Genomic DNA, 11,365 nt, shown 5'->3' with positions numbered 1-11,365 from the left:
TGGAGAAGGATGTCATGCTGGGTAGGGTGGAGGGTCAGAGAAAAAGAGGAAGACCTCCAACGAGATGGATCGGCCAGGTGGTATCATTGATGGACTCGGGGGTGGCAGCGGTGGTGAGGTTGGCCCAGGATCGAGCATTGTTTCGTTCTGCTGTGCATGGGTTCACTATGAGTCGGTTCCGACTCGATGGCACCTGGCAACAACAACAACAACAGTTTTCCATTCAGGGTGCTGGTGGGCCTTGCCAGTTGAAGGAAAAGTGCTTCTGGTGGTCCTTTGAAACAGATATGGAGAAAAAAGCCTTAGCCACACCAGTATCTGTCTGACAGATATCAGGAGATGTAATAATATTCTCAAGTAATGAAACCACATCTAAGTAGTAACTGCAATTAGCATCACCATCTGGTTAACTTTTTGATAATCCACAATAATTCTCCAAAGTCCATTTGTTTTTAACACAGGTCAAATAAGCAAGCTGCATGGTAATGTGGTGGTGGTCCCCACCCCTGCATCCTTCAAGTCTTTGATGGTGACAGTAATCTCGGCAAGCACTCTAGGAATGCAGGATTGCTTTTGGTTTATTATTTTCCTAGGTATGGGCAGTTCTAGGGAACCCTGTCTGGCACAGTGATTAGCCTGGTTGGCTACTAACTGAAAGGTTGGAAGCTTGAACTCACCAACTATTCAATGGAATAAAGATGTAGAAATCTCCTTCCATTAAGATTTATAGATTTCAAAACTCTATGAGGCCATTCTACTCTATCCTTTAGGATCTCTATGAATAGTATAACCACAAGTTATACTATAATATAGCATATAATAGTATGATATATAATAGTATAATATAATATAACAAGTTCTATGTTTCAAACCTACCAGCCATTTTTGGAAAGCCATATGCGGTTGCTATGAGTCAGAATTGACTTGTTGGCACTTAATACGTTTTCCTTGATTTTATCACAGTGTATGTCAGTACTATGAGATTTACTAAGAGATTTCCTCTATTTCATACATACTTGTATTCTTCTTTACATCCATTCTATAATAACAATCTGATTTCCTCTTGGTAATCAGGATCAATCATGTCATCCGATATGGTAACTACTTTCTTTGCCTATTGACCCCCAGGTATGAGGAGCCCAAAGTGCTAGATGGCATTCATAATTTCCAGTTCAATGGAATCAGTGTTTTACCTTCTGGTGGGAGCATGCCTCCCTTTGGAACTAAGACCTCTAGAGTTGTGGGAACAAGGAAGCAAAAACAAAAAGTTTGTAAGTGGATCACTACAGGTAATACTTAGTGATGGCACTCCCATTCCACCCCTGAACTCATGAATTCTGACTATGGGAGAAGCAACACTATGTATTGGATATTGAGTGATAGCATATACAGTTCCCTGAGGACCATTATACCAACCCAGCAAGGTATTGTCATCCAACTGGTGCTGTAATTGAGTCTTTAGGAGGCTATTCCATCATCCTATCAAGCCATCTGCTTCAAGATGATTGGGAACATGGTAAGCCCAATGAATTCCATGGGCATAGGCCCATTGCCAAAAATCATTTGTTGTGAAGTGAGTTCCTTGATATGAGGAAATGAAGTATGGGATGATATGATGATGGATAAAGCTTTCTGTAAGTCCACGGATGGCATTTTTAGAAGTAGCATTGCATAAATGGAAGACAAATCTGTATTCAGATAATCTATTGCAATAATAACAAAACATTCCCCTTTCCATTGTAGAAGTGGTCCAATGTAATCAACCAGCCAACAGGTCACTCATGGGTTACCCCTAGGAATAGTGCCATATAAGAGACTCAGTACTGGTCTCTGTTACTAGCAGATTGTACATTCAGTAGCGACTGTAGCCAAGTCAGTTTTGGTTAGTGGAATTCTGTTCTACTGAGCCCATGAATAACCTCCATCCCTGCCACCACGGCCACTTTGTTCATGAGTTCATTGGGCAATAACAAAAGTGATTGGGGGTAAAAGACCTGTATAGACAGAACATGTCATCCTATCCAGTTTATTGTTAAAAATCCTCCTCTGCCAAGCTTACCCTTTGGTGAGCATTCATCTGAGATACAAATATCTTCAGTTTTTGACCCATTCTGAGAGGTCTATCCATTGGTCTCTTCCCCATACTTCCTTTTTAATCATGTTTCTTCCATAATCCCTAAGCATCTAGTCAAATCATTGGCCACAGTTCAACATATACTCATTCATCTCTCTTTCCAAGTAAAATTAACAACCAAATATGCTGCTTGAAGTACTGCCCACTGGGAGGATGTCCTTTCACCAGTGCCCTTCAGGGATGTCCCAGAAAGGGGCTGCGGTCTTATCACTTTCCACTTCTAAGTCATGCCTGAATATTGTGCAGAATCATCTGTAGACCAGGCATGAATTTTCTGTATCAATTAACTGATTGTAATGATCTCCCCACTGTATGAAAAATAAATGGACTATGTTCAACCATTTCAAGAAGTAACAAATGATCAAGAGTCAATGATCCAGAAGGAAGGTTCCAAGGTGTATTGAAGTCATTGTCAAAGAACAAGACACTAGGAATAAATGGAATACAAATTGAAATCTTGCAACAAATTGATGCAGCACTAGAGGCACTCATTCATCTGTGTCAAGAAATTTGGAAGACAACTACCTAGCCAACTGACTGGAAGAGAGATAACCCAGCAGAATGTGAAATCATCAGACAGTATCATTGATATCTCATGCTTGTAAAGTTTTACTAAAGTTAATCCCAAAACAGTTGCAAACATACACTGACAGAGAACTTCCAGAGTTTCAAGACAGTTTCAGAAGAGGATATGGGACGAGGGATATCACTGCTGACATCAGATGGAGCTTGACAACATTGCAAAGTATGAGTATTCCAGAAAACTTAATTGTGCTCATGAGGAACTTGTACATAGACCAGGAGGCAGTTGTTCAAAGAGAACAAGGAAATACAAAATGGTTTAAAATTAGGGAAGGTGTGTGACAGGGTTGTATTCTTTCACCATACTTATTCAGTTTGTATGGTGAGCAAATAATCTGAGAAGCTGAATAATAATAAGAAAAATGTGGCATCAGGATTGGAGGAAGAATCATTAACAACCTGAAATATGCAGATGATAAACCTTGCTTGCTGAAGGTGAAGAGGACTTAAAATACTCACTGATGAAGATCAAAGACCACAGTCCTATGTATGGGTTGCACCTGAATGTAAGAAAAACAAAAATCCTCACAACTAGACCAACAAACAACATCCATATAAGTGGAGAGAAGATTGAAGTTGTCAAAGATTTCATTTTGCTCAGATCAACCATCAATACTCGTGGCAGCAGCAGTCAAGAAATCAAACAACATATTACATTGGATAAATCTGCTGCACAAGACCTGTTTAAAGTGTTGAACAGAAAAGATGTCTAAAGATGTTTGAGGACTAAGGTGCATCTGACCTAAGCCTTAGTATTTTCAATAACTTCATATGCATGCAAAAGTTGGACAGTGAATAAGGAAGACCATAGAAGAATTGATGTATTTGAGTTATGGTGTTGGAGGAGAATATTGACAGTACCATGGACTTCCAAGAGAACAAACAGATCTGTGTTGGAAGATGTACAGCCAGAATAGTTCTGGGAAGCCAGGATGGCCAGACTCTCATACTTTAGACATATTGTCAGAAGGGACCAGTCACTGGAGAAGGATATAATGTTAGGAAAAGTAGAGGGTCAGTTGGAGAAAAAGAGTAATATCCCCAATGAGATGGATTGGCACAGTGGTAGTAGCAATGACCTCAGGCATAGCAATGATTCTAAGGTTGGCCCAGGATTGGGCAGTGTTTCTTTCTGTTGTACATAGGTTTGCTATGAGTTGGTACCAATTCAATGACACCTAACAACAACAACAAAAATGACCTGCCCACGAGGTCATAGGTGCTACCAGGAGTGGGAATGAGGGGTATTTGGGCCACTTCCTCTGGTAACTTATTTATACATTCAGCTCTTGCTTGAGCCCAATCTCTTATATATCACTCCCATTTAATAATGGAGTACTAACAAGCACAGTTGCTCTGGCAGTGTAGTGGTTACAAATTGGGCTGTGAGCCACAGGTCAGCAGTTTGAAACTACCAGTTGTTCCATGGCAGAAAGATGAGGCTTTCTGTTACTGTAAAGATTTACAGTCTCGGAAACCCTGTACAGGGTCTCTATGAATCAGAACCAACTCCATGGCACATCACCACCACCATCACCACCACCACCAAGGTGTTTGGGAGTCCTGGTGTGGTGCTGTGGGTTAGTGCACCAGACTGTAAGCCGGTTGAAATGCAAGGTCGACACCTCAAGCTCACCAGCTTCTCCTCAGTAACCCTATACAGGGTTTCTATGGGTCAGAACCAACTCAACAGCACTTCACAACAACAAGCTCATCCAACTTTAAGGGTCTATGGATCAGACAACATCCAGTTCATGATGGGCATCTCAGGATGCACAGGGACTTGTTGACCCATGGTTAAGAGTTCAGTCTCTGCTGTAAGATCAGCCAGCACCAAACTTCAAATCACAAGGTCAACAGTTTAAACTCACTAGCTTCTCCATGGAAACACTGTACAGGGTCCCTGTGAATTGGAACCAACCTGATGGCACTTAACAACAACAACAAAGGTCCAGTAACATACCAAAAGCTATTTCTCAAAAGGAGAGTAGTTGTGTGCAGAAAATGGCAGATCTCTGCCCCAAATCCTAAAGATCTGTGCTGTGATTCACTAATAGGGGTCTACCAAAGACTCCAAACAGCTATACCTATCTACCACTGACACTTTAAGAACTATTGTATCATATAGCCCATATGGCAGAGTGCTTGTGTTGCAGACTGAACCTGCTACAGAGCCTTCTCTTGTTCTGAGTCCCACACAAAACTTGCAACTTTGTAAGTCATATGATAACTATTCTTGAGTAGTTGTTGTTAAGTGCTGTCGAGTTGATTCCGACCCATAGTGACCCTGTATAGGGTTTTGGAGGAGCTTCAACCACTGACCTTGCAGTTCAACAGGCTTTGTAGTCTGACGCATTAACCCACAGCGCTATACCAGGACAAATGAGAGATAGGCTGCTTCCAAAATCCAAAGAGGGCTAGTTGTAGGAAGGCCAGATGGAACAACTTATTTTTCACTTTAGAAGGAATATCTTGTGGCCCTTATCACTGGACTCCGAGAAATTTCACTGAGGTTTAAGGTGCCTGAATTTTGTTGAATTAACACCAAGCATGTAAATGTGTTACCAACAAGTCTAGATTAATTGATACTTCTTCCTTATTAAGTCTAATCAGCATATTGCCATCAATAAAATGGATGACTGTGACATCCTGTGGAAGGCAAAGGAGATCGATGTTTCTGTAGACTCAATTATGACATAGGGCCGGAGAGTTGATATATCGCTTACATAAAATAATGAAGGCCCTGGCAGGTGAAGGCAAAATGCTTCTGGTGGCCCTTTGAAACAGATATGGAGAAAAAATTATTAGCCAGATCAGCAGCTGTCTGACAGGTACCAGGAGATGTAATATTTTTCTGAAGCAATGAAACCACATCTAACTAGTAACTGCAATTAGCTTCACCATCTGGTTAAGTTTTTGATAATCCACAATCATTCTCCAAACTCCATTTGTTTATAACACAAGTCAAATAAGCAAGCTGAATGGGAATGTGGTGGGGATCCCCACCTCTGTATCCTTCAAGTTCTTGATGGTGATGGTAATCTCTGCAAGCCCTCCAGGAATGCAGGGTTGTTTTTGGTTTACTGTTGTCTTAGGTATGGGCAGTTCTAGGGAACCCTGTGGCACAATGATTAACATGGTTGGCTACTAACTGAAAGGTTGACCATTTGAACTGTCCAGTCACTTAGTGGGAGAAAGATGTAGCAATCGGCTTCCATAAAGAGTTACAGATTTCGAAACCCTATGAGGCCATGCTACTCTGTCTTATAGGAACGCTATGAGCTGGAATCAACTTTATGGTAATGATGGTGGGAGGGGCATTTCTAATGATTTCTACTTGGTTTTCTCTAACATAATAGCCCCTACACCACATGTTAGGAATCCAATGTGGGCATTCTATAAGTTGCTGCGTATGTCTGTTCCAATTATGCATTCTGGAACTGGAGAAAGCACTAGAGGATGGGTACAGGGACCCAATGGATCCACTGCAAGACTGAGCTAAGATTCATTAATAACCTGACCTGCTAAGTTGACTTTTGGGTCGCATTGATGTTTTGAGTTAGTTTAGAGCAGTGCCCCATAATCACCCAAAACCTAATTATTTCATTTTCTTCAGTGAATAGTTACTTTCATAAAAGGCAGTAAGTCCCTTTGAGGAAGACTGGGAGAAAGATTAACAATAAGAAATCTTGGCAGTCCAGTGGGGTCCTTTCTAAAGGTGACCTGACTGAAATCTTTGACAACTTCAAACCTTTCTCCATTTATCATGATGTTATTTGTTGATCCAGTCGTGAGGATTTTTGTTGTCTTTACACTGAGGTGATCTTAACCAGTAAGTATATTAAATCCCCTTCACTTCTAGCAAACAAGATCGTCTTATCTGCATGTTTCAGGTTGTTAATGAGTCCTCTTCTAATCCTGATGCCATGTTCTTCTTCATATAATCCAGTTTCTCAGATTACTTGCTCAACATAAAGACTGAATAAGTATGGTGAAATGATACAACTGTGGTACACACCTTTACTCATTTTAGAACATTCAGTATCCCCTTGTTCTAGCATATGCCTCTAGATCTATGTACAGTTTCCTCATTAGCACAATTAAGTGTTCTAGAATATCCACTCTTCGAATGTTATCCATAACTTGTCATGATCCACACAGTCGAAAACCTTTTGCCAAGATCCATCTGACATCATCAATGATAGCCTCCATTCCACACCCTTTTCTGAAATCTGGCTTGAATTTCTGGCAGTTCCCTATTGATTTACTGTTGCAACAGTTTTTAATTATCTTCAGCAACATTTTAATTGCATATGATATTAATGTTATTTCTTGGTGATTTCTGTATTCTTTTGGAGTACATCTCTTTTGATTGTACACAAATATGGATCTCTTCCCATCAGTTGACCAGGTAGTTGTCTTCCAAATTTCTTGGCATAGATGAGTGAGGGCCTCCAGTACTTCCTCAGTTTGTTGAAAGATTTTAATTTGTATTCTGTCACTTTTGGGAGCCTTGTTATTTTGCCAATGCCTTCAGTGATGCTTGGACGTCTTCCTTCATTCAGCACAATTGTCTATTGACCATATGCTACCTTTTGAAATGGATGGATATTGACCATCTCTTTTTGGTACAGTGACTGTGTATTTGCAAAAACCATGTGGGGGCATGTTTGATTTCTTGTGGATACACAAAGGAGGAGAATCCAACTCAAAATCAGCCCAAGGCAGATTCCTATGAAGCACAATTCAGACATCCCTCCATCCCACAACCTTCCTTACCCTCTTCTGACACCAACCATCCCTCCCACAGCACTCACAGCTTCACATCTGGGTTAGCTAATCCATTGCAATGACCACACAGAATTCATAACAATGCTCATGATTATGGGGTTTATTAGAGAATGAATAGGGTACAATTCAGGATCAGAAACAACAAGGGATGCCGCAGTCCTCCCATTAGGAAAGTATCTTCTCTGCCATACTGCAGGCATGCCTTGCTTTAGTCTTTGTCCTCTCAGACACATGGCCCCTTGACAGCTGCCCTGCAAAGCTCTTTTAGCCAGTCTGTAATTGCCTGAAGGGTACATTCTGTAAGCCAGCCTCTGGCTATACACACTTAGCTTCACTCAGTCTGTGGGCCCACAAGCCTGCAGCTGCTCTGTCATTCAATGTCACAGCTTCTGCCACTGCCTCTGCTGTCTCTGTTTTTCTAGTTAAGGATCTCATGCTCTACTCATGCTCTTGATGTCTGGATGCTCTACTTGAGTCTTGATGGTCTTGGGATCATTTTCTCCTGCTTCTGAGATGGCTCCTTTTAAACCCAGTGGAATGGTATTAGAGTCCTATACACACAATTTGCATTGTCTCTCACAATCTGTTAGTGGGAATTAAGAAGATGGTGGATAAAAACACCATACCAAGGAAATTCAAGGCACCACAATACTCCCTCCACTTTCTTTTGATGCTTTCTGCATCATTCACTATTTTTCTAATTGTTGTTGTTGAGTACCATGACATCGGTTCCAACTCATAGCAACCCTGTACAGGGTTTCTGAGGCTTTAAAACTTGGCAGGAACAGGAAGCCTCATCTTTCTTCTGAGGAGTGACTGGCAGGTTCGATCTTTGGACCTTGTGATTTGCAGTCTAGTGTTTATCATAGAGAGCCACCACACTCCCATGTTAAAATGTAAGCCCCTAAAATGTTTTTAATTATCACATAGGCCAAAGTAAGCATTTCTGTGACCCGTGTTCTGTCAGGGGCTATCAATACACAACCTTGGCAATGGAGAGGGCTGGTTCAGGCTTGAAAGAATTAGTTAATACAACCAGAGCCACAGAAATGTTACCATATAGAGTGACACTGATCACTTACATACAATTGATTCAGTCCCAAGCCAAACCAACTACTGAGCAAACTTTCTAACGATGACCAATAAATAACACCTCACTGGTTATTGCAACCCGAGGCTTAGTTTTTTCCTCAGTTATTTCAGCTTGAGAAATTATGAGCATCTTATTCCCTTTTGGGCTTTTATCTCCAGGTCTTTGCACATTTCATTATAATATATGACTTTGTCTTCTCAAACTGCACTTTGAATTTTCCATTCAGCTCGTCTACTTCCTCATTTCTTCTATTTGCTTTAGCATCTCTACAATGGAGAACAAGTTTCAGAGTCTCTTCTGACATCCATTTTGGTCTTCTTTCTTTCCTGTCTTTCTAATTACCTTTTGCTTTCTTCGCATATGATGTTCTTGATGTCATCCCAGAACTCTTCTAGTATTTGGTCATTAGTGTCTAAAGCATCAAATCTGTTCTTGAGATAGTCTCTAAATTCAGGTAGGATACAGTTAAGGTCTACCATTCATCAATCTTTTTGTCATACTGTGATGGAGTGTGTGTTGCTATAATTCTGGAAGTCATAGTATTTTTAATTATCTCATATGCAGGCAAAAGTTGGACAGTGAATAAAGAAGATCATAGAAGAATTGAAGCATTTGAGTTATGGTGTTAGAGGAGAATATTAACAGTACCATGGACTTCCAAGGGAACAAACAGATCTGTGTTGGACGATGTATAGCAGAATGCTCCTTGGAGGCCAGGATGGCCAAACTTTTTGTCTCATATTTGGACATATTATCAGGAGTGACCAGTCACTAGAGAAGGATATCATGTTTGATAAAGTGGAGTGTTGGAGAAAAAGAAAAAGATCCCCAAAGAGATGGATTGGCACAGTGGAGGCAGCAATGGTCTCAGGCCTAGCAATGATTGTGAAGCTGGCCCTGGACTGGGCAGTGTTTTGTTCTGTTGTGCATAAGGTTTCTATGAGCCAGTACTAACTCAATGGTACCCAATAGCAACAATAACATTGAAGGTCATATTTTGACTATCATGGGCTTGTTTTAATTTTCTTCAGCTTCAACCAAAACTTGCATATAAGCAATTTATAGTATGTTCCACAGTCTGGCCCTGGCCTTGTTTTAGCTGATGATGTTAAGATTCTCCACTGTCTCTTCACACAGATGTAATCAGTTTGATTTCTGCGTATTCCAACTGGTGAAGACCGTGTGTGTAGCTGTTTTTTATGTTGTTTTAAAAAAAGGTATTTGCAATGAACAAATAATTGGTCTTGCAAAATTCTATCATGTGGTCTCCAGCATTATTTCTATCACCAAGACCTTATTTTCCAACTACTGATCCTTCACATTCCAATTATCAGTAATAATCAATACATTTTGATAGAATGTTTGATCAATTTCAGATGAAGAAGTTGGTAAAAATTCTTCAGTTCATCATCACTGGCTTTAGTGGTTTTTGAATAAATTTGAATAATAGTGGTATTAACTGATCTTATAGTCATGTGGATATTGTCCTATCATAGGCAACATTGCACTTCAAGACAGGTTTTGAAATGTTCTTTTTCTTGATGAATGTGATGCCATTCCACCTGAATTTGTCTGTCCTGGCATAATAAACCATATGATTGTCAGATTTGGAATTGCTGATAGCAGTCCATTACAGCTTGCTAATGCCAAGGAAATTAATGTTTATGTGTTCATTTCATTTATGACGAATTCTAATTTTCCTAGATTCATACATTCCATGTTCTGATTACTAATGAATATTTGCAGTTGTTTCTCTTCATTTAAATTTGTGCGTCCTTAGTAGATGGATATAAAAGCTTTCTCTACTCACATCATCATGGTCAACTTTATTTTGAGGAGGCAGCTCATCCCCAGTTGTATTTTGGTTGCCTTCCAACTTAAGGGCTCATCTTTTGGTACTATATGTGCCAATGTTCTGTGCTATTCATATTTTCATCTTCGGTCACTATGTCTGATAATATTCCACTTCTAATCATAACAGTTTTAGTGGCTAAATATTCAGAAATAGCCTTCCTTTCCTTCTTCTTAGTCTGTCTTAGTCTGGAAGTCCCACTGAAACGTGTGCACCATGGATGACCCTGCCTCTTCAAAGTAGAGAGACCATGATGATGCAAGTAGAGAAAGCTTTCAGGATCTTCTACTAAGAAGGCACAACTTTTAATGAAGAAATGCCTATGGCATAACTTTCAGCATCACAGAAATATGCAAGCTACCAAAGTATGACAAAGTGGTAGGTAATGCCATAACCCATACAACTCAGAGTATTTTGGTTGCTGCCTGCACTCTGTTGTTTCTTAAGGTAACCAAGCCTGTATAAATCTTGTTAATTAAGTGTTAACACGTGGCCTCAAGCACCACAGGGTCTAATCAACCTTATTGTATTTGGGTGTCATAATTCATTTAGGCAACTCCCACTGGCATATCAGACTGACGTACACTAGCAATCACATTAGGACTCATGGATGCTGGAGCTCACTTCACAAATTTTGTTTCTCACCCTTGTGGTAAGTGTTGTGTCCTCTGGATACTCCAGGGGAGCATCTGTGGGTTCAACCTGATAAATCCACTCTAATATTTCCCTAAGCCTTTAGATATCTTCTTCTACAGTATACCAAGGCAGGGCATACATTTCAACTTGATTTAGTGAAGGCTACTGGTTACTTCATGGTTAAATCATATAAACTATAAGTATGTGTCACATTGTATCTGTTCTGACATCCTACCTCATATCTTACCAAGGAATCTATTGTTGTTGTTGTTGTTGT

The sequence above is a fragment of the Chrysochloris asiatica genome, unplaced genomic scaffold (genome assembly GCF_000296735.1).
Source record: "Chrysochloris asiatica unplaced genomic scaffold, ChrAsi1.0 scaffold00023, whole genome shotgun sequence".
Classification (NCBI taxonomy): Eukaryota; Metazoa; Chordata; class Mammalia; order Afrosoricida; family Chrysochloridae; genus Chrysochloris; species Chrysochloris asiatica.
Note: the sequence above shows the minus strand (reverse complement) of the source record.